At 42.1% G+C, this 25,338-nt stretch overlaps 1 protein-coding gene and 1 long non-coding RNA gene across 6 annotated transcripts in view; one reads left to right on the forward strand and one right to left on the reverse strand.

Annotated features, from left to right (window-relative positions):
- Nucleotides 1–18,704, reverse strand: part of tnrc18 (trinucleotide repeat containing 18) — a 198,495-nt gene extending 179,791 nt beyond the window's left edge. The window contains exon 1 of one of the 3 annotated variants that reach the window (XM_086000340.1): nt 18,607–18,704. The gene's annotated coding sequence lies outside the window, so the exon portion shown is untranslated. Of the gene's footprint in view, nt 1–7,796; nt 8,166–18,198; nt 18,371–18,606 lie in introns of those variants that run through there. The other 2 variants (XM_086000338.1, XM_086000339.1) reach the window with 2 other exon arrangements.
- Nucleotides 865–25,338, forward strand: LOC147110387 (uncharacterized). 3 transcript variants are annotated; one of them, XR_015079911.1, is made up of 3 exons: nt 865–956; nt 20,555–20,708; nt 22,019–25,338. It is a non-coding gene; the product is annotated as an uncharacterized LOC147110387 (long non-coding RNA). The 3 variants fall into 3 exon arrangements; XR_015079910.1 differs by lacking the exon at nt 865–956 and adding an exon at nt 19,358–20,319; XR_015079909.1 differs by lacking the exon at nt 865–956 and having other exon boundaries at nt 19,326–20,708.

Consider the following 25,338-nt stretch of genomic DNA (forward strand, 5'->3'; position numbering starts at 1 on the left):
CTGTCAATCATCCCGTGTCAATAAGCCTCCCATTGGTCGCAGCGGCTGTCAATCAATCAATATAAACACGCCTCTGATTGGCCCGGGGCCAGCTCCCCCTCGCGACGTCCCTGAAAAACCAATTAGAGAGTCCGGGAGGTTTCAAGGCGATCCTTTGTACGGCATTGAGCGATTACAATAGGACTTCGAATGGCACCGTTTCCAGGCTCCCCATTCCCTCCTGAATGATCGAAATAGTAATAAGAATCTTGCGAGAGGAGTTTCAAGTTTCCCGTCTACTCCAGCCCCGCCATGCTGTTTTTTTAATGTCAGGCGGTTTCAAGTTCCTCAAGTTCCCCAAGACAAGGAAAGGGACTAAAATAGTAATGAGCTCCCCCAGCGCCAGGGAAACAACCGCCTGAATGTTTGGAAGAGCTCATCTGAATATCTCCCAGGCACAATCGCGTCTCCGAATGAAAGAAACGCAACTTCTGGAGGACTCATCAACGTTGCATTTGTCTCAAAATTGGCGACAGGATCGAGAAAGAAAGCGAAAGAGGGAGAGAGAGAGAGACGCGCAGAGGGGGAGGGGAGGGATAATTAATGCGGAGTGACTGATGGCAGCGGCAGAGAATGCAGAAGATTGTGAATGATCAATGGAGCAGTAATGACTGACAGCTTCCTTCCAACTTATTCCCCCCCCCCCCTCCTTTCTCTTCTAATGGAAAAACGTTGCTTATGTTTTAAAATGTAGGGGGGGGGGAATCAATGTATTGCATCCCATCAGCTTGTAATTAAATGTAACGCCAGCTCCGTGGATTATTTGTGTGTGTGTGTGTGTGTATCAAGGAATCTTAAGACAGTTGGTTACGTTTAGCACGCCGTGTGTTTTTTTCCCCTTTGCCTGGTTTTGTTCTCTGGTTGTGTGACTCATTGTTTTATACACTCGGATGCAACAGAAGCTGTAATGTGATTAGGTATGTATAACAATAAATCATCCGGTTAATAACGCGCTTGTAGATGTGCATGCGTCTTTTGTGTGTTTTAACGGCCTTAAATCGACAAAGGGCGATTGTAATTGGTTTTTTTTGTTGAAAACTTATATTTCTGTTCAGTAATCGAGATTACGGCCGCGTATATCTATCTGATCCTGCAATTGAACTCTTAAGTGCGTCATCGGTATCGATGACATAGAACTGTAGCCGTGTGATTTCATCTTTTTAATATATAATGTAAAAAAAATAATAATATGCTCGATGGTTCGGGAGCCATGTTTGCGGAATGGGTAATGAAGGGCATACTGCAGCCTGCAAGGTTACTGCACTATATTGTGCTATATGCTTTCCATTACCGCGCTTTAGTTGGGAGTTCGCCCTTGAGTTGAAGGCTATTTTTTGTTTGCTTTTTTTTAATTATATGTATATATTTGCAAACCGAAGCCACGGTAAATAGCTTTGCTTACGTGACAAGCCTTCGATGGCGAGTTACAGTTTGCTGGCAAATGTATTCCCTGTTTCCCTGGCAGACATTAATAACACGTGGCAGGGAGCTGGAGTTAGAAAGATCTGCGGCGATTGCAGGGGGAGGCGGGAAACCCACCCCAACACTCACCCTTCTCCCAGTTTACACAATGCATTCCATTTCTCTACGTAAAACATCTCCCAAATAGCTTTCGCTTTTAAATAGACTTAAAATGAAAGCGCAAGCACACATCCCCCCCCCCCCCGGAAAAAAAAACCCGCCCTGCGTGCAAATTCAAAGACCTTGCTTGGCAAAGATTTGAGATAACATAAGATTGAGCTGGGATAGAAAGTGCTGGAAAACAGGGTGGGCCGATAGTCGAAACTCAGTGACCCCCCCCCCCCCCCCAGCACTTAAAAAAAAAATGCTGTTTAGAGGATTATCGCCATTGGATCAATATTTGGAAGCGAAGCTCAGAGTGCGAGGGCCCCACATTCTCCAGTTCTTCAACGCGCCTTTAGAATAATTACATTGGTGGGCTGGGGGTGGATGCAGAGACTTCGCTGAACGCTTATCTCGGAATGAAGCGCTAGCAGTAGATGAAATGAAAGGGACTCTCTCCCCACCCTCACCAACCGTCTTTGTCCTGGAGACCCCCTTCAAAAGCTGAACCGAGCCAGCAAACAAGAGGGAGAACCCAGGACATTTGGATTTCAGACAAATAGCTTTCTGCTCCCAAAGGCCTCAAATGGACCTTTCTGATCGTGTTGAAGACAGGACGTCCTGGTTCTAACATGAAAAATGTTTAAACCTTCGATTTTTTAGTGGGATGGGGGGCGGGGGGGGAGCTCTTTGTGGATTGGCTGCAAGCTGTACATTTTGCACCGCGAACTACTTCTTTTGAATCGACTATGTCATTGACAGGCTTTCATTCATAGTTGAGGGGGGGGGGGGGGGAAGCTATCATCAGGAGCTTTGTACGGATCCTACAAAATGTGTATTAAAAATCCACACAAAAAAGGAGTTGGTAGGGGTTCTTTTTGCTTTGAGTTTCTGTTATTATTTCATCTGGAACGCTCTGAGATGTAGTTACATTGTATCACAGCAGTGTAGTTACTGACAGCCCGTGTATAGATCATTAGTTAGTTGATTGATTTTTGAATTTATATGAAAGCGACTGCAGATGGAAAAGGGGCGCTGCAGCTTTAGACCGGAGATTAAACGTTTTGAAGTAGAAAACATCTACACTTTGACAAATTGTGTATCAAATTAGGGTGCAATATAAAATTAAATACTATGCACGGGTATTTTTCCCTTTTTTTAAATACAAAAAAAAAGTGACTTTTAAACTAGACTAACGTCAGTGCCCTTGGCGCCAGCCAGGCAAAGCCAATATAAATAAATAAAAGGATGAATTAATATGGACCTAAAATCTTCTATTAAGGTGATATAGCCATGTCACTTCGAAAAGCCTTGTGTAAACAGAGCCAATGACTCCTAGGATATTGCCCATAAGGAGCTGAACTCAGATCCAATATATTGTACTAATAGAATGGTTGCTTGATGTGACTCGAGTAGGTGATGCCTGCTATAAAACATCATGGAAGACATTTCATGGGAGTCAGTCGGTTCATTGCATACCAGACGTCCATTTCATTGATGGGGCGAGGGCCATATTTCTCGCAGAATTTTAACAGCGGGCACGGGTTCGGCTGATGGGCGGGGTCTGAAATTGTATTTTTTTTCTCTCTCTCAAGACATTTGTTTTCTTGAAAAAAAAAGTCTTTTAAAATCCCGCTCTCGTTTTTCTCGAGGTCAGTAATTTGTAGAAGTGTGGCGGTTTTGAGGAACAAGTTAAAAACTGTTGTGTAGGTTTTATTTTCGGGAGCAGGGTGTCGTTTGGCTGTAAGCTATTACATACCCGCTGGTAAAATTCGCAGTCTGTGAAAACAAGTAGCATTCTCCTCGTCAGTCTATTCAAGCGCGTTTATATAACCAGAGAAATTAAAGACACCTTCATTTAGTTTGTGCTTGAATGATAATTCCTTTTTTTTAAAAAAAAACCCAGTCGCGTGGGAACAACTACAGACGTTGCTGCAAAGGAGGCAATCTGTCACCGCAATGAACGTTGTATTAAAACTGTAAAAATACGAAAATGGATGTGGTAAGACTTTCAAAGTTGAAAGGATATTTCAAAGAACCTCACGTCCTTGGTGTGCTGCTTAAGGTCTCCATGTGTCAATCACCGCAGCCTTTGATAATGTCTCTAACTATAATCTGCTGTGGAAGGGAATCTGTGAGGCTCTATAATAGGCATTCTAGCGAAAGGCTTTGAATGGGGATCTGCATTGGGGACACACACACACACATGCAGCGAGAGATGTCCTCCTGCTCAATCAGTCCCGGATTCCGAATTTCAACAGCCACAACTTCCAGTGGTAACACTCGCCTTTTTAAAGTGCAACCATAATTTTTGTGACCAACCATTTTATCCTTTATTTCTGAAAATGCGCTTTTCTGCTGAGTGAAAACCGAGTTCACGAAAGCAAAATCTACATGAACTTTGCACCAAGATACAACGCGATTGTGAATATGTGTGTGTGTGAGTGAGAGGGGAGGGGTGTGTCTGATTATATATCTATTCAGTAACCTTGGGTTGCAATCGATAATGTCTACTTTGCACCGTTTATATTTGCCATGGTAAAGGTAATATTTTCTCCGTGTGTGTGTGTGCGCTCATTGATTCAGATCAGTTAATTTCCCCGGATATTTGCATTGCAAAGCTCGAGATCAGAGGTGCAATGTGGTAATAAATCTCACCGGACTGACCACAGTAAATTATGTCAGGGCGTTGCTTTTTTTTAAACCCATCTATTTGTCACCGTCTAGGCCCCATACAATCGATCTGAATTAAAACAGGGACCGCGTGCTTGCATCCTTCAGCATATTCGGGAGAGGGAAAGAGCGAATTATAAATAGAATGTGCGTGCTCGGTTGCAAAGATAAATCTAACACGAACTCAACTTAATGCTGCTCCACATTAATCAACCAGCTGCTTGCCCCGTATTACTTGCAACGTGAAAACGCGCCGGCATCAATCCAGGACACACAGCAAAAAACACACAGGCGACTTGACTGTTGCGAGGTTTGTCTTACACTTCTGGTAAACTTACTGCCGTTATGCTAAGTCGTGCGTTGCAAGATGACCACATCGTACAGCACGGTGCACGTTACTTTATGTTACACAGCGATACCAGCCTATCTCCAGCCCGCACAGCGACCGGAGAGAACTGGTTGAGGGTATCTGTAGATAAGGATGCTATTGTGCGGGTCCTTTCACATTCAACTACAGGGGGGAGGGGTTGACAAAACGAGGCGTGTTTTCAAGCCTTACTTCTTTTGAGTCAATAAAACGAAGCGGCGCATTGAGATAATGAAATGATTCAGCGGCCAACAAATCAGACTTTGACACAATTCTTGATGTATCTTGTTTAGCCGCTTTCTGTAACCTCGGTTACAGCTGGTGTGTGTGTGTGGGGGGGAAGCAAATGCCTTAGCAAACTTTCCTCAACTATTCCACTATAGAGCCTGGGGCCAAATACCAGATAAAGACCACTTATATATGTGTATTTTATATACAGCAATGTGCGCTAACATTAAACTAAGATAACCGGGGACTCTATATATCACAGAATCACAGAAACCCCACAGTGCAGATAGAGGCCATTTCGGCCCATCGAGCCTGCACCGACACATATCCCACCCGATCCCCGTAACCCCTTCAACACATATCCCACCCTATCTCCGTAACCCCACACATTTTAATCCCCCTAACACTAAGGGTCAATTTATCATAGCCAATCAACCTAACCCGCACATCTTTGGACTGTGGGAGGAAACCGGAGCACCCGGAGGAAACCCACGCAAACACGGGGAGAATGTGCAAACTCCACAGACAGTCGCCCGAGGCCGGATTTGAACCCGGGTCCCTGGCGCTGTGAGGCAACAATGCTAACCACTATGCCACCGTGCTGCCCTATCTTTGAACATTTCCTAGCGAGTTTAAAAACAAAAGCTATTTAAGGAACACGTGCGAGAGCTGACACCGTTCCTGGCGTCAGCGCGTTAGATTTGTTTTACCGATCTATCGATGAGGATATGGAACACATTTACAGCGTGTCAGTGATAACAGTGGAAAAAAGTCCAACGTTTGATCTTTGGCACATTGACTTGGCTATGGTGGCGCATCGTGCGTGCGTTCACTCGGATGAGGCAGTGGATCTCGACTGCTTCTGTAATATTACCTAAATCGAAATCATGTTCTCAAGTCATAAATACACATTCTAAAAAGAATTGCCACACGGAATATAACAACACGCTTGTATTACGGGGAGGCGTTTGCTGTGCTCACCTTAGCTCCAAGTGGTATGGGCTACACTAGGCGGCACTTAAACCTTTTTTTAAAAACCATCTGCAGTAAGGAACTAAACTGGAGCGGGCTGTCATGCAATGCAACTTCATTCTCCACGAATGCACTTAAACCGTTTACCAGAAGGACTTTAGAACTGTGAAATGTATTTGATGTAACAGAGACATGTCAAGTTAAGGAACCTTCCTTTCCGGTACAATTACATGTGTATTTATATATCAATATAAAAGATATCTCTCAAAGTCTAATGTAAGAAGGGGAATTCTGTCCAAGAGAGTTTTTAGGAGGGACATTCATGTTGGGCCAACCCAACATTATTAATCAATCAAACACACGACACTTCTGCTAACCGAAAGCACCGAGATCAGGGTGTCCGCACCTTAGGTTCGAGCGGCACTGGACCGATACAAGACAACGAAGTCAATCAGTCGTTAAAAATGTGCCTCAGCCGCTGGTTTCTCTTCTTGAATCACCTTTGTGTTCTGCGCTGTGCCAGTGAAGTCAAATAAACAGCGAGATGAACAAAACGCATGCTGCTATTTCATCTGAGATCCGAATTTCACAGCAGACTGGCTCCAGTACAGTGTGATTACTTAGCCATTCCTTTTAGTGAAAATAGGCCTCACTGAAGGGTACCTATGAGCTACTTTGTCTGCGCAGCGAGTTGTTTTGGCACCGAACATCAGACACAATTATTTGTATAAATAATTCTGTCTTAAATCTGGATTTCCAAAACCTTTTTTTTTGTTGCAAAATAAATAATGGGGAGGGGAGAGGGGGAGCCTGAGGATAAAGATTAGAGGGGATTTGAAAACATTCATTTCCGACACGAGATTAAACTGGTCTTTCCAGGAGATGGACAACAGCCTCTGATCAATAGGGAAATGCGATTCAATGCAAGCCTAGACCCTGATATTCCCGTGTTAGTGATCGCCACTGGTAAAAGTTAGGAAGCCACCTAAATCAGTCGACTAGACATCACTTGAAGAGTTAGCAGATAACAACTGGTTCAAAAAATAAACACCCCTTTCTTTAACCGACATTTTCCAAAACCATTGCTCCGTTATTGTTATATACCTGTCACCGTGAGTTTATGCAAAGTTTCTTAAACACCTCAGCGCAAATTCCACCAGCAGTTTTTATATGTTGTACCGCATGTTTCCCCAACATTGCAGGGTAACGATTGCTCGTTAATTGGACTATGTGTCGGAACTACAAGCATCGCAAATATATCGTTAGTTGGCTATAGTTTTTGCTGGTGTTAAAGCCATCGGTTTCTCTAGGAAACGCTCGCCCCCCATCTTTTAATTACATTCTTTATAATGACCGAAGCCCTTACGGAATGCTATGTAAATAGAAACACAAGGCACTGAAAACAGTTTTGAATACACATTTCTTTCCTATTACGTTTGACCATAACATAAAATTACAAGTTGAGAACTGTCCTGGGCTTCGGCCTGTCATGAGAGACAGGGGGGGTTGTATAATGCCGGAGCAACTCGCCAATACATTTTAACCCGTTTTGACAAACATGTGCACTAAGAAAGCCTAAATGCTAAAACGCAACCGAATACTCGCGGACGAGGCATCGCCTGGCGCCTGTTTCTAGTGTACCCTGACAAACACTCGTGGATTACAGGTCTGCCCGGGTATTATTACTGGACCTGGTGTAAAATCGTTACAAAAGCCCTCAGAAAGTGTTCTGATCTGGTCAGTTGCCGGCATTTCAGTTTTCAACCCCCTACCCCGCCAGTCTATCGTTAACAGAACTCAACCCCAAGCAGCCGCCCCCCCGTTAAATTCATGTGGTCACTCCAAAGCGATTCCATTCTACCATCATACTGGCGAGCACTTTAAACGCACCCCAAAACATGTTTTATCAATAGTCAATGGTCTATATTAGTTATGTCAGAGGGTTGCAAGTTACCAGCATTGGGTTCCTTGTACAATACTGTAGCTTCCACTTCTCTTCTACACCTTTACTTTCTTTAGTGTCTTCTCGTCTGCCTTCTCTGTGTTAGGGTAGCGATGTAGCAGCTGTCGGATACTGAGAACACCCGTTACCCCCAGCACCATAAATCAGCTTGTTCTCAGAACAGCATCCCACTCGACAACGGGGAAGTAGCGATTCACAAACAATAAAAAATTGAGGTGGTTCGGAGGGTGGGGTGGCGGATAGGAGGGGGGGGGGGGGTCTAATCTTGAACACAAGCGCCCTCGGATCTGTATGCACCCTGATCCGGGCGAGAAAGGGACCTGGCTAAGGGCGAATTTTACGCCACATGCTTCGCTCCATCATTGGAAAGGCGAGCCGGCCTCTGAAATCGGAAAGCAAACAAGCTCTTTTAGAGCCCCCGGCTTCCTATAAAAGAGCTTCTTGTTAATTGACAGAGAATGCTGGACAGCAGAGCTTTCCCAGTGCCTGCCCCTAGTGCAAATCCTGACTTGAGTTATAGGGCTTGTTAGAACATTGCAGGCGTAAACCTTATTACCCACTGTAAGCATTTTATATTCACAGTACAGGGTCTCTTCTATGTCTCCCTTTAGATTTAAAGAGGTTCTCTTTGTGTGCTTGTTCCTTTAAAAAATCCCCAGCCTTCCACATCGAAATCTAACAAACGGCATATTGTCCCTTGTGTATTTAAATGCCTGTGATCATTTCATCCAGTATAGCATTTATGTTTTTTTTAGGGTAATTTGCATGTTACCGCAGCAGCTATGGAGCCGACGGTAAATTGGTACATTTCAGTGGGAGCCACTGGTTGATTCGGAAGCTTGAGAAACTGACACGAAATTGACAAAGTAGATTGTTGGGAACTATGGGCGCAATAGCTTTAAGTGTGGGCGCATTCTACATCGTCACAACATCCACAGCCAAATCCCCAGGCGTCCAGATACTTTCTTTAAACACCACGGTCATTTATAGACTTGAAGATATATGGAGGAGTGAATGATCCGATAGACTGTTTCCCAAGATATTGGGAGGAGAACCTATTTGAGACAGCAGTATACTTATATTACATTGCACTAAACAATATTAACCCTCAGCAAGTGTGCGAGCGACCAATATAATCTTTTTTTTATCTTCTGTCAAAACAATGAACACTAAACAATGGTGCGTATAATAAATGTTAGTTCCCTTCCGAAAAAAACCCTTAAAATAGTATTGTAACCCAAAGCGGTGTTACACAAAGTGATCAATAATGCATGGATTTTGAAATGGTCCAGGCTGGTAAAGTTGCAACGTGACAGAAAAAAAACAGCAAACGCAAATTCTTGTGTATTTATTATTTTCTCCACGCTGTCTTTGTCTGCAAGCCTTTGATTTATTGCAAGGGATAAAAGGAGCGTTGCATGGTGCTACAAAACTGCGCCTCATCTGTTTACTAATGACTGTCCGGTATCAGCTGCTCCCTGGGAATGAATCATGTGGGAGAAGCAAAAACTGAGTGAGGAGAGAAAGAAAGGGAAGGATAGAGAGAGGGAGAGAGAGAAAGATAACGAGATAGGAGACGGTATCAACCGGCTCTGGGGAATGAATGGTGTGGGGGAATTAAAATTAGAACAGGGAGAGAGAGTAATTGAACGGCATAGAAAAAGTAAAAGAGGGGATAAAGAGAGAAAGGGGTATGGTACAAGGTACCAGATCAGTCCAAGTCAGGTCATTCACACATAGAAAGCGACTGGAGCAAGAAAGGCGATCGTATCTCCACTCTTCATCTTTGCTCGCTTTTCTTACTATGAGATTCGTTTTAACGCTTTACCGACTTTTATAGCCCAGAATCACCTCCTCAAGCCCCTTTCTCCTGGTTTTATATATCTAGTAAATGTCGCGACTTTCAGCGGTACCAACATCGATTATCTTTTTTTTTAACATTTTGATTATAAGCAAAACACAGCCGAGTCTACAGAGAATCTATTTACTAAACGAGTAGAAACACATCTCTGTCTGGCGTGTCTAGCCAGCCCGCCCCCATTGCTGCTTGCAGTCTGCAGAAGCACCTTCTAACTGTTAGAATGCCATTCTTTTATGTGTACAGTATATAGACTGCAGTGTGTGATTCCTAATGCGCAGATGACAACACTATAGAGACAAATGCGGCCAGTATATACGACACGACGACAGTTGCTCACTCAAACTTTACAATACTGCATTTATCACTTGTTCCCTCCAGCACCACTGCAGTTTGCCGACATTAGTCCAGTTACCTGGTAATCCATTTAAATTGTACTTAATATCCACACATATACCGAAGGCCAACATGGCGCTGACATCGGTGACCCGAGGTGATTCTCGGGTCTTTTGATGTCACGGAAATCGATCTATATTTAAATGAATCCCATAAAAGGTAAATTGAAGGTGTGGAGAATTCAAGTCACCAGGCAAGTGTGTGGAACGCTTATAAATATTTTTTTTCTTGTGGGTTTGATTAATTAACTCTTCTTTTGATTTTTTTTAATGGCTGCGTATCTCTATCTCCCCCCCCCCCCACCCCACCCCTCATCCATTATAAACGATTTCAGGAAAAGATAGCACCCAGTTCCAGTAAATATAGACTCACGGCTTGTGTTACAGAGCGTGTATAATCACTATTTGGGGTGACTTATTGAACAAATATTCATGAGCAGAACACCCCCACCCCACACACACACATTTAGTAGCGAGCGGATTATTCTCTTTATTGGAATGGGGGCTGTAAGTCCATGGGTATATATTATATAGAAAAATAAAACCATGATAATTCTGTCTGATTTTTGTTAGGCGTCGCTTGCCCATTGCTGCCCTGATCGCCGTTCTATTTTAATTTATTTACTAGATCTCCTAAGTAGTAAAGTTACAATCACATTTCAGACTTTGAATATACTATCTTAGATTCTCTACATTTAAACGTGTTTTAAAAAGTCAATAACTAATTTATTTAGGCAGCAAAGGCAATCACAGATAGCCAAGGGGAGGGGGAGGTGGAGACTGTGGTGAATTAGGTTGCACCCTGATTTTAACCAATACTTGGCATAAAGTCTATAGACCATCCCAGTAATATGAGTATCGAATTGACAGTTCCAGCGTAAATAACAGAAATTGATGCTGTTACTGCTTATATGAAACATCTAATCTGATTTTGACCCAAAGGATCGAACGCAAATCGGCTTATTATTTAACTACAGTATTTTCATCTGAATAACATACCATGAAAAAATGTGCAAAAATAATTAGGGATTAGCCGTGACCTGAAACCTGGTGACATCAGATTCCAGAGCAATATACTTAATGCAATTGTTAGGCCGAATGCAAAGGGTGTTTGTTTCGGAATATCAATACTGGAGTGGAGAGTCATCATAAAACTCTACCTGCCCATCATTAGAAAGTGAAAATAGGGGAATAAACCAGACGATATCGTGCTGTACAACACTGAGGCTAGAAGTAAAGGCTTTCTATAAGTACTGGAGACTTGGGACCTTATTACAACTCTCTTTGATATAATGGGATTTAAAGATCTTTGGTGGCCCTGGATGGGGGTTGATCGGGATTTGATTATACAGTACGACAGTGCTAATACAGACTATATGGAAACAAGGTTCTAATACTGACTATATGGTAATACTGTGCTAATACTGACTATATGGCAATACTGTGCTAATACTGACTCTATGGTAATACTGTGCTAATACTGACTATATGGCAATACTGTGCTAATACTGACTCTATGGTAATACTGTGCTAATACTGACTATATGGTAATACTGTGCTAATACTGACTCTATGGTAATACTGTGCTAATACTGACTCTATGGTAATACTGTGCTAATACTGACTATATGGCAATACTGTGCTAATACTGACTATATGGTAATACTGTGCTAATACTGACTATATGGTAATACTGTGCTAATACTGACTCTATGGTAATACTGTGCTAATACTGACTATATGGCAATACTGTGCTAATACTGACTCTGGTAATACTGTGCTAATGCTGACTATATGGTAATACTGTGCTAATACTGACTATGGTAATACAGTGCTAATTCTGACTATATGGTAATACTGTGCTAAAACTGACTCTATGATAATACAGTGCTAATTCTGACACTATGGTAATACAGTGCTAATACTGACTCTATGGTAATACTGTGCTAATACTGACTATATGGTAATACAGTGCTAATACTGACTATATGGTAATACTGTGCTAATACTGACAATATGGTAATACAGTGCTAATACTGACTATATGGTAATACTGTGCTAATACTGACACTATGGTAATACTGTGCTAATACTGACTATATGGTAATACTGTGCTAATACTGACTATATGGTAATACTGTGCTAATACTGACTATATGGTAATACTGTGCTAATATTGACTATATGGTAATACTGACTATATGGTAATACTGTGCTAATACTGACTATATAATACGGTGCTAATACTGACTATATGGTAATACTGTGCTACTACTGACTATATGGTAATACAGTGCTAATACTGACTATATGGTAATACTGTGCTAATGCTGACTATATGGTAATACAGTGCTAATACTGACTAAATGTTAATACTGTGCTAATGCTGACTATATGGTAATACAGTGCTAATACTGACTATATGGTAATACTATGCTAATACTACCTATATGGTAATACTGTGCTAATACTGACTATATGGTAATACTGTGCTAATACTGACTATATGGTAATACTGTGCTAATACAGACTATATGGTAATACTGTGCTAATACTGACTATATAGGAACAAGGTACCAATATTGACTCTATGCTAACACAATGCTAATATTGACTATATATGAATAAGGTACTAATACTGACTATATGGTAATACTATGCTAATATTGACTATATGATAATACTATGCTAATACTGCCTATATGTTAATACTGTGCTAATATTGACTATATAGGAACAAGGTACTTATACTGACTATATGGTAATACTGTGCTTATACTGACTATATGGCAATACTGTGCTAAAACTGACTATATGGTAATACTGTGCTAAAACTGACTATATGGTAATACTGTGCTAATACTGACTATATGGTAATACTGTGCTAATACTGACTATATGGCAATACTGTGCTAAAACTGACTATATGGTAATACTGTGCTAATACTGACTATATGGTAATACTGTGCTAATACTGACTATATGGTAATACAGTGCTAATACTGACTATATGGTAACACAGTGCAATTACTGACTATATGGTAACACAGTGCTAATACTGACTATATTGTAACACAGTGCAAATGCTGACTATATGGTAACACGGAGCTAATACTGACTCTATAGGAACAAGGTACTAATACTGAATATATGGTAATACTATGCTAATATTGCCTATATGGTAATACTGTGCTAATACTGACTATATGGAAATACTGTGCTAATACTGACTATATGGTAATACTGTGCTAATACTGACTATATAGGAACCAATTACTAATATTGACTATATGGTAACACAGTGCTAATATTGACTATATAGGAACAAGGTACTAATACTGACTATATGGTAATACTATGCGAATACTGACTATATGGTAATACTATGCTAATACTGCCTATATGGTAATACTGTGCTAATATTGACTATATAGGAAAACGGTACTAATACTGACTATATGGTAATACTATGCTAATACTGCCCATATGGTAATACTGTGCTAATACTGACTATATGGTAATACTGTGCTAATACTGACTATATGATAATACAGTGCTAATACTGACTCTATGGTAATACAGTGCTAATACTGACTATATGGTAATACTGTGCTAATAATGACTATATGGCAATACTGTGCTAATACTGACTATATGGTAATACAGTGCTAATACTGACTATTTGGTAACACAGTGGAAATACTGACTATATGGTAACACAGTGCTAATACTGACTATATAGGAACAAGGTACTAATACTGACTATATGGTAATACTATGCTAATACTGCCTATACGGTAATACTGTGCTAATACTGACTATATGGTAATACAGTGCTAATACTGACTATATGGTAATACTATGCTAATACTGCCTATATGGTAATACTGTGCTAATACTGACTATATGGTAATACTGTGCTAATACTGACTATATGGTAATACTATGCTATTACTGACTATATGGTAATACTGTGCTACTACTGACTATATAGGAACAAGGTACTAATACTGCCTATATGGTAATACTGTGCTAATACTGACTATATGGCAATACTGTGCTAATACTGACTATATGGTAATACTGTGCTAATACTGACTATATGGTAATACTGTGCTAATATTGACTGTATGGCAATACTGTGCTAATACTGACTATATGATAATACTGTGCTAATACTGACTATATGGTATTACAGTGCTAATACTGACTATATGGTAATACTGTGCTAATACTGACTATATGGTAATACTGTGCTAATATTGACTGTATGGCAATACTGTGCTAATACTGACTATATGGTAATACTGTGCTAATACTGACTATATGGTATTACTGTGCTAATACTGACTATATGGTAATACAGTGCTAATACTGACTATATGGTAATACTGTGCTAATACTGACTATATGGTAATACTGTGCTAATATTGACTGTATGGCAATACTGTGCTAATACTGATTATATGGTAATACAGTGCTAATACTGACTATATGGCAATACTGTGCTAATACTGACTATATAGTAATACAGTGCTAATACTGACTATATATGGTAATACAATGCTAATACTGACTATATGGTAATACTGTTCCAATACTGACTATATGGTAATACAATGCTAATATTGACTGTATGGCAATACTGTGCTAATACTGACTATATGTTAATACTGTGCTAATACTGACTATATAGGAACAAGGTACTAATATTGACTATATGGTAACACAGTGCTAATATTGACTATATATGAATAAGGTACTAATACTGACTATATGGTAATACTATGCTAATACTGACTATATGGTAATACTGTGCTAATGCTGACTATATGGTCATATACTGTGCTGATACTGACTATATGGTAACACAGAGCTAATACTGACTATATGGTAATACTATGCTAATACTGACTATATGGTAATACTGTGCTAATGCTGACTATATGGTGATATACTGTGCTGATCCTGACTATATGGTAACACAGAGCTAATACTGGCTATATGGTAACACAGTGCTAATACTGGCTATATAGGAACAAGCTACTAATAGTTTAATTGTTATGCAAAAGCTGTGACACTAGTTTTTTCTAGTTGGGAAATAAATTAAAGTTGCACAAAAGGAATACAATATTAATTTACAATATGTCTCCGCAATGCTTTAATCACGCCAATTGCTAGTAAGAAAACGTACATTTTGAATAATTTAATGATATGAAGTCTTCATGCAGATAGCAAATTGATTTTTAGAGCGTCCTGGGACTTGGTGAAGATCTAGATCGTCCACCTTTGCTTCAGCTCCGTGTTAAGAACATTTCTTTTAGACTGTCCCAGAGCGCAAGTCAAACCTAGTGACCCATATTACAGAAGTGCAGAGGCAAAGGACGGCAGTGCTAGGCTTTCCATTTCAAATTCTCTGGAGAGTATTTGACAAGAGTTGAAGGGGAAGGAGAATAATGAGTGATCAAAAAAAAATAACTGGACGCGTGTACACCGTCTGCTTCTGTGAGCTATAAGGGAACAACCTAAGTCAAATTGTGTAATGTGAATTTGTAGCAAGTTTCGTCAACTTGTCTCTTGTAAAATAAATTAGATTAAAGATGTTATCTGCCAGAATTCTTGGCCGATTTTGAATAGTTTATACACGGATAAATCAAGCACAATGGAGGTCAAAGCTGATCTTCGAATCCTGATTCAAATTCCTTTCAACCACTTTTGATAGGTTAGTGACGAACTCTTAACAAGCACATTGCGCCCCGGACAACTTTGTTTCAAATTTCCTTTCTAAAAGTGATTTGATTTTTATTTCAGTGTAATAATTACCGACGGTTCTGCCATTAGGTTCGGCCGATTTTAAATTTATGAGAGTGACCTGTAATTGACAGCCTACGAAATATATCTGACACACACACACATAAACAGAGATTGGGCGGCCAGGCATTGTGAATTGATCCCGTGCCAAGCGCCGCCTGGATCGACCTTTGGAAGTTCGAGACACGTTTGAGAACCTTCGTTATTCTCTTTACTATGGTTTAAAATTTATTTAAATATAAATCATCGGCATTAACGGCCTCTCTGTCTGGAAAGTCTACACAGAGAATAATTCGGCCTGGGGTCATACACTGCTGGACACGTCGCTTCGCTTTTTATTTAGAGGGGGGTGGGGTCTCTGGAGCTTAGTTTGGCTAACATACACCGGGTTAGTATTGAGTTACCGTGCACCGGGTCAGTGTTGGTTTACCGTGCACCGGGTCAGTATTGGTTTACCGTGCACCGGGTCAGTAGTGGTTTACCGTGCACCGGGTCAGTATTGGGTTACCGTGCACCGGGTCAGTATTGAGTTACCGTGCACCGGGTCAGTATTGAGTTACCGTGCACCGGGTCAGTACTGGTTTACCGTGCACCGGGTCAGTATTGAGTCACCGTGCACCGGGCCAGTAGTGGTTTACCGTGCACCGGGTCAGTAGTGGTTTACCGTGCACCGGGTCAGTATTGAGTTACCGTGCACCGGGTCAGTACTGGTTTACCGTGCACCGGGTCAGTATTGAGTCACCGTGCACCGGGCCAGTAGTGGTTTACCGTGCACCGGGTCAGTAGTGGTTTACCGTGCACCGGGTCAGTATTGAGTTACCGTGCACCGGGTCAGTATTGAGTTACCGTGCACCGGGTCAGTATTGAGTTACCGTGCACCGGGTCAGTATTGAGTTACCGTGCACCGGGCCAGTAGTGGTTTACCGTGCACCGGGTCAGTATTGGGTTACCGTGCACCGGGTCAGTATTGAGTTACCGTGCACCGGGTCAGTAGTGGTTTACCGTGCACCGGGTCAGTATTGAGTTACCGTGCACCGGGTCAGTATTGGGTTACCGTGCACCGGGTCAGTATTGAGTTACCGTGCACCGGGTCAGTAGTGGTTTACCGTGCACCGGGTCAGTATTGAGTTACCGTGCACCGGGTCAGTATTGAGTTACCGTACACCGGGTCAGTATTGAGTTACCGTACACCGGGTCAGTAGTGGTTTACCGTACACCGGGTCAGTATTGGGTTACCGTGCACCGGGTCAGTAGTGGGTTACCGTGCACCGGGTCAGTAGTGGTTTACCGTGCACCGGGTCAGTAGTGGTTTACCGTGCACCGGGTCAGTAGTGGGTTACCGTGCCCCGGGTCAGTATTGAGTTACCGTGCACCGGGTCAGTAGTTCGGTAACATGCACCGACCGAGTCAGTAGTTTGGTTAATGTGCTGGGAAAGGTTAAGTGGAAAAATCTGCACTGTCGTTTTTCAAGGCAGAGATGTAAGCTAGGGTTTCTCGTGCTGCCTGCCTCCTGACAAGTACTTTTAAAGGGCAGAAGTTATTACTGAGAATAAACCTCCACAAGAAACCGTACTACACACTCAACCTTGCAGTACACGCAATGCTGGGACTGCTGCCGATTACAGCTCGCCGCTTTGCGCGACATGTGTGAAGTCTTTATTACAGACCACGGGATCCAGGTCACCACCGACCTGCGGGTACACGCTGCACTCATTTCTTTCCCTCTCTCTCTCTCTCTCTCTCTCTCTTTCAAACTATCTGGCTTTAAACACCGTGCCGACTATTAACCAGACGGAGGAAGGAGCGGCGGAGTTGGGCTGTAATTTTCATTGCAGGCTTGCAACGCTCAATCAAGCTTCAGTGAGTTTTGGCTCGAATCCAAGCTCAGCAAAAGCCAGACAGGGGGGAAGGGGCAGTGGGGAGGGGGAGGGGGAGGGGGGAAGAAACAGGCAAAGCAAATCTCACGTCTACAAAACGATCTACTCCCAAGTTTTTTTTAAAGGAAGCTGGATTTTAAGCAGCCTCGTGTGTGGAAATGTTACACAAATTTAACACACAGAAAAAAAATGTATTTAAAAAAAAAGAAGCCTCTTTGCTGCCCTCTTTACTCCTCCGAGGAGCTTTCTTGCAAAAGTAAACCCCATTTCATGTCACGTTCAATGAATTGATCAGAGAGCGGAATGCTAACTAGAATTCGGCTCCAACAACTGCGCACAATTGGGATTTCTTTATGCAAAAAAAGTGTTTCTGCAGGCTCGAAAGGATTAGGCGCCAGCCGAATCACAGCAACCACCATTCTCTCACGCAAAAACACAGATACAGTACTTACTGGGACACGCGGTTTGGTTCGAGGCACACAAAAGGCACAAAACAGAGAGAGAGAGTACAGGTTCACTGCCAAACACTGGCGATTAAATGCAACAACTGGCGCGCTGGGGTTTTATTTTTGCTTGGGCTTTTCCGACGACATGCTCTTGGATGGGAGCAGCGCAGGAATGGATCTCGGGTCAGGCGGTGAGCGTGTGTCTTGTGGAAGAGGGGGGTGGGGTTGGTTGCTGGCTGCTTGCTGTCTGGATCTCCATCCCCCCCACCCTCCCCGGATTGGAGGAGGCCCCCGGGCCTTCTGCTGTCGCTCCCAGCCGAGTCTGGAGCGCCGCGACACGGAAATCAGTGCAATCGCCACCCCGTGGTCACATGTCCCCCCCGGGGGGAGGGCCGAGCTCGCAAATCCACTCACCAAACAACATTCCTTTTCCCTCCAAGCGACGGTTTCTCTGTCTCACTCCCAGGCCAAACTGATTCGTAATTTGACTTTTCGTCCAACTTATTTTGATCCCGAATACAAAAAGCAAAAGGATTTTTTTAATGCCTCATAGGAATTTTTTTTTAGCTTAATCTTCAATACAAGAACACTTTTAAACAACGTTGAACTAAATATGGCCTTTCACTGTAGCCTAATACCGGCAGACGAGAGACTTACGTTGCTAAGAAATGGGATGCTCGGGTCAGGAATTGTATCTGAGGGAGTTAAACGGAATTACTTTGTAAGTGTGCCCGCTTGGATTAGAAATGGGTTCACTTGGGTCCCAATTAAACGCCCGACTCGCACTGTGCTTTTTAAAATCAGGGCAGAATCTATTTTTTCCACATTTAATGCAATATGTTTGCTTGGACCAAACTTGACTTCCACGAGTGTCCTTATTTTCACCAAACAACGGAAAACAAACAAGAATGGAAGACACAATCTGTCACAGGCTGGTAACTGGAATCCCCTGTTGTCCCCCCACAGAACGTCTCAACTGAACTGAATTGCAAACAAAAAAAAATAACCTCCATCTCCATCAGGTGCGGCCATCGGCCCGGTTGCATTGTAACTCGGAATAATTACAATCCTTCCCTCTATCAAGCTGCTTCGAATCATTCGCGGATGGGCTTGTTGCTAAATCGAGACAACAAATCAGGGGTGTGTGTGTGTGGGGGGGGGGGGGGATACGCTGAGTGAAAAGACGCTTTCTTTGTGTGGAGCTGTTGTCCTTGGATTATTAAAGCTGTCATGTCACCCAGGCGTAATTGAGAGGAACAAGTCGAATTAAAGTCCCGTGCCCCGTCCCCCCCTTTCCCCAGACCGTTAATAGCCAAACATTGAGGTCTGTAGAAATGATGCAGCGTGATCTCCTCTCTGAGTATCTCAAATCGTTTCACCCAATTGTTTGCCTTGCTGTAATCGCCCTGCCGCTCTAGTTCCTAGTGCACACACATTGGCTGCTTTCAAGTAAATGGAATTGCCTTGGAAGCTGGCACGTTATGCGAGTTTGTTCGAGTCTTCTCATTACACGTATTTCTTTCTGATCCCTAAACGCCGCATCAATCCCAAGGGTTCATTGTAACTTGCCCCCACCCCCACCCGGTACAGAAATAACGCCTCACTGCTAACCGCCCATCAACAGCAGTCCGCGAATCTCTAGTTTGTTAAATCAGTTGAAGAAATAAACAGATTGTAGTGTCCGAGCTTTCGATGTATTGTATGTGGCCACCCGCTTTCATACATTGTCAAACCATCTGCGCCGTTTCACCGCGAGAAACTAAAATGGGTTCATTTTTAGTTGCACAACATTTTTTTTTTTTTGCAGAAGAAGAAATCACAACGCAGGATCAAATCTGCGGGGTGAAAAGACGAGTATGAACCCTCGCAAATCATAGAAAAACTAATAATAACTGACCAGTAGGACCCGATTGAGTTGTGCGTACCCGCTTTAAGAGTGGGAGGCTATTGACTGCAATACTGTGAATGTGTCTGGAACCTCTGTAGCTGTTCATCCCGTCTCAAAGCCCTCCCTCCGGAAAACAGGGATCAGAAGGGTCGAGGACATGATTTGCACCGTCATATATTTCTTTTTTTCATTAACCGATTCGGCGATTTATAGATTTCCCGGATTCCTGCTTAGCAAAGGCGAGACTACACTTTTTTTTTAATCTCGGAAAACTCATTTATCGCAAATCGTCTTTTGTTTATTGGCAGTGAGAGAGGGGGGAAAGAGAGAGAGAGAAAATGGGGGATCGCCTCTATTGTCTGCAACCATCAAAACTGTTCTGGTCAGATTAAATATGACCTTTTCTTTCAATAGCTGGCTTCTAAGTACTGTACAAGCAAATTCCTTCAATGTTACAAGCTTGTTGTTTTTCAGCTTGAGCGAATCGTTGCAATGGAGAATTTGCTGAGACGTTTCTCAAGGGCATCTTGGAGATTTATTTTTCAATCTCAACATGAACACGCGAGCAAGACAGATCAAGCTAATCTCCACCCAGCCCTCTGCTACCCTGTTATTTATTTGCAAAAGGGTAAGTGGTCTCTCTTCGGAAATTGGAAGGGCAATAGCGAGAAGGATTTTGTTGTTTTTTTTTAAAAGAAGGGCGACGTGGAAGGAAATTAGCTTTGAACACGCAATTTATGCATTCCTTGATAACCCGTCATCAAATCGATCGCTCTGTCTGTGTTCAAGATACATATGGGACTCGTTTTATATTTTATCTCGCCTCATACAGCTTTCTACTTGCTGTCTCAGACACATTGATAGATAACATGAGATTGACTTCCCACCCCCCCCCCCCCAAACATTTTTTCGGTGTTATTACGAGATGGACGGGGCGCAGCGTTGCTTTAGAACTGCAGACAGGACATTCTCTGTGTCTGGAAACCCTTTATCTACCCCCACCCACCCCCCACCTCCCAACAATTTATAGAACTGCAGAGTTACTGGAGGAAGAAGGCGTCCACAGCTATATATATATCTAAAAGCTGATTGACACTGACATCTGGGGAATTAGGAATAGAGTTACGTTTGGCGTTTTGTTAATCAGCCCGATGGAGCGGACAGACAGATGAGATGAGAGAGGAGGCAGAGCCAGGGCTGTCTGTCCTCCGGGGAGCCTGAGAGGAAAGGCGGGGAAGCGGAGCTCCAGGATCCGGCGCAAGCACTCTATATACATACACACACACACACACATAAAAACAAGAGTCCCATTAACCACCAGTGACCGGGAATTCAACATGAATGAAAAGCAACCCACATTAGGATCCACGCACATTTTAATCTTGCAAAGAAAAAAAAAACACGTGCCAAATAAAGTAATCCAGAAACAGTAATACACAGACCTCCGCAGGACAATGAGCGTAAAGGCTACAAAATAAAGATTGGGGTTTGAAGTTTTAGTAAATAATGATAAAGTTATGTTGATAAAGTTGCCAATAATGATAAAGTTCTAAAAAAAATGTTCTGCCGAACGCAAATACACCTCTAATAAGTAATCCAAGCAGAGCTGTTTAATAAGGGTCTCATTCCACATTCAATCGCTGAAGCTTTTACTCATGTGACTCAAACGCTTTGCAAAATGTTCTCTTATTTTAATCTAACAAATGTATCAGTTGTATCGCATGTTTTCTGCAACCGTCGTCATGTGGTAGGGTGCGGGCCTGAATTACATTTTGTATCTGTTATTGATATCATTTATATATAGATATATATATATGGTTACATATAGTTATATACAATAGATATAATAATGGTCACGCAATTTGGATGTTTAGCTTTGAACGCGGTTGGTGTCTGTCTGGAGGATTAAAACCATCTTCTTTCTTTTTCTCTCTCTAGCTTACAGCCTGTCGGTGAAGGTGACAATGGAATCTTTGGGCTGAGGAATTCACGTCGGCCGAAATGAAATTGTGAACATTTTTATTATTATTTAAAAAAAATAGTACGCGCTGAAAGGCAAGCAAGGAGCCGGGTGTTTGAGCGCGGTAATGACTGTCTCTGGGGCTCGCTACTCCATTGCTTCCACTGACATGGCACAACAAATGGAGCTCGGCTCATTAAAAGGTAGGCGCAACGGAAGAACATAAAGAACGAAAGGACTGTGTGTACCGTGTGTGTGTGTGTGAGAGAGAGAGAATTAAATAAATAAATCGGAAATAAAGATTAAAAGAACCAAGGTGGAGACCAGTATTGATCTGAGATCTAGGTATATATATATTTACATAGAAAAATCAGTCTAATTCACACAGCAAGCGAGCTATAAAATAGACCGGTACATGAAATACAGATTATAATCCCTTTTTAAACTAGATAAAGGAACGATCCCATACCAACTGGCAGAGGGAAATGAAACAATTCGTGGGCACTAAGTGGGTGCCGGAGATACACTGACTCCTTACCCCCAGGTTGGAGAGAATCCCTAGGTGTAAAACTACATTTAATACTGGCCAGGCGTCTTCAGCGCCACAATAATTCTAGCAGGAAACCAGACGGAGAATATAACAGACATCAGGCGAATGCCGTTCGCTTGTTGGAAGGCCAGTAACAGTTGTTTCCAAGCCACATATCGGGAGAAATGCTTCAGTCGCGTACAGTTTAATAAACGACACCAACCTTGTTTTTTTTAAAAAGTACTGAGTGAGTTTATCCCGGCGCACGGGCAATCAGTGATGTTAGTCATAAGTTCCCTCAATCACTCGGTGCAGGTATATAGGGAACTCCTTTCCCAATCATTGCCCCCCTTACAGAACCACTTTTACCTCGCCCATTTACTGTGACTTTTCCCTCCAAAACATCTCTTGCAGTTTCTTGCTACGTGTCCCACTATCTATCTGCAGGATCTTAAATATTACTATTTATATATATATATATATATATATATATACGGTTCGAAACACTGGCTGTAACTATCAGTTCTCCAATCGCTTTCATTCGCCTCCTGAAGTAAACTGGTTTAAAATCCGGTGTGATTTTTTTTTGGCCATCAGTTTGAAAAGTAGTCCCTGGATAAAATAAGTGTGTTTGAGAAAACTCATTTACTGTACGAGTGCTCGTATTACTTAATAGGTCTATCTCACAGTGTCTCCATATATTAATGCACAGAACCCCTCCTCGTTCAGTGTATATCGGATCACTGTATTAAATGCATATTATTTATGGTATCTGTCCAGTTATTCATTTTGTTATCTGTAAATCTTTCTACCCATCCCCGTCTATTTTTGTGCGCTACTTATATTTTATACGATTCGGGTTCTCTATTTCTGCTCCGCTGTGTAATTACAGCCTTTTCCCGACCCACACCCTCGAATGTCCAAATTGGGACATAGAGTGTATTCCTGTTTCACCGGACGCCCCATGTACCGTGGCACGGTGTTAACCTCGTGTGATTCTTCCAATGTGCTTTTCACAACAACAGAAAATGACGGCCAGCAATCTAAGCTACCGATATAAGGTTTAATTTTCAGATCACGTTTTAAAAATCCAAACCAAAAGCTATAAGCTTTCAGTCACATCAACTCAAAAAAAAAGAGCCGGAACACTGGGAGCGTCTCCACGCGAGCCTGATCGCGGGCAAATACTGAGCATTGATTCCTCTCCGCCTCCGTGAAATAATACAATAAACTAGACACAGGCTTGGCCACTGCGCTATTTCTACTGAAACCGGTCTTTAAGGTGATTTGATAGCAAACCTTGAAAACAGAATGTTTGTGGTTCCCACTAGGAAGCATCTGACCACACATAAGATATTAATATAGTCTTAATAACCCAGCACATGTCATTACAGGGAGTGCAATATATGAGTGGATCTCACAGAGAGTATAGATGCGACTGCCTTGACCTATATGTGAATATAGAGGGATAGACACGGAGAAATGCAAGTACTGGTAGGAAGATGATGTCGCTGTGATATCAATATTTAAAATCTTCAGCTCAGTAATGTTTAGACACGCGGAAATAAATATTTAAAAGATATATAATGCGCGCAGTGGAATTATAATGGAGAGTCCTCGTAAAAAACCCACACAAAGGCCAAACTGTAGCGACACACACACACATGGACAATACAATGCAATACATATGGATAGATATACAGGGATAAATAAATGTGCATAGTAAAGGATGTAAAGGTGATTAATAGGCAACCAAATTTACAGTTAAATAATTGAACATGCTGTGTGTGTGTGTTGGGCGAGAGAGTGAGAGTGAATTCGAACGATAGAACGAGTAATAACATTTGCTGGGGATTCCATCTCCTTGGTGTTCCTACGCGGAATGACGGGAAGTTCAAGGTAAACTTGGACCCTTTGTTATTGCAGGCGGCCCTCAGTTCACACAGTCGGCAAGGAGTTGGTGCTGAACTGTTGTGTTCCTGTCGGGGCTCCACGAAACAGACCCGCGCCCTTAATGAATGCAGCCCTGTATAATTAAATAATTGACTGTTCCCCGGAGGAGCCCTTCGCCGCATCTGTCCCCTGGCTCCACAGGGGATCCGAGACAATACAGGACAGGCAGAGACTGAAGGAGGCATCCCGGTGTCTCATAGCTCTTTCAGACGCTCTTTGGCCAAACGCCTTCTGATATCAAATAAGGGGGAAATCAATAAATATTTAACAAGATATTTTTTAAAAATTAAAACAATATTTTATATCACAGCCATTTGTCTTCTAGATGCCGTTAATATAATCACTTATCTTTTTAATCATACAATCCCAACATTTTCCATTAAAAGTTATTTAAACGTTCTAACAATTATCCATTTACTGGGGAGCTGGGTCTCAGTCAGCCTACACAGGCCAGTTGGCCAACTCTGAATTAAAGCCTATGTTGAGAGCAGTGGGAAAGGAATGAATGTTTTGCCTGTAAATATGAACGAGCACCACACGTGGGCCGGTTTGAAGTGAACTAGTTTGGTTTGTATTGTACTGTGGCGGCGCCTTGCAAGTGATCGAAGATTAGAGCTTTTCGGTGAACCCATTTGTAAAATCACAAATGATTAAACTTTGCAATAAAAATCTTAAAGCAGGACTCAGCTTCCGGGGGCTGGTAGTACAGGACGGCAGAACACTATAGGACACCGTGGCAGGAGTTTTGTGTGTATATTTCTATATTGTTTCAGATTTTTTTTTTAAATGACAAAAATAAAGATTAAATTAACATTG

Source organism: Somniosus microcephalus, chromosome 11 (genome assembly GCF_052327205.1).
Source record: "Somniosus microcephalus isolate GS21.2 chromosome 11, FLI_Smic_1.0, whole genome shotgun sequence".
In the NCBI taxonomy this organism is placed as follows: Eukaryota; Metazoa; Chordata; class Chondrichthyes; order Squaliformes; family Somniosidae; genus Somniosus; species Somniosus microcephalus.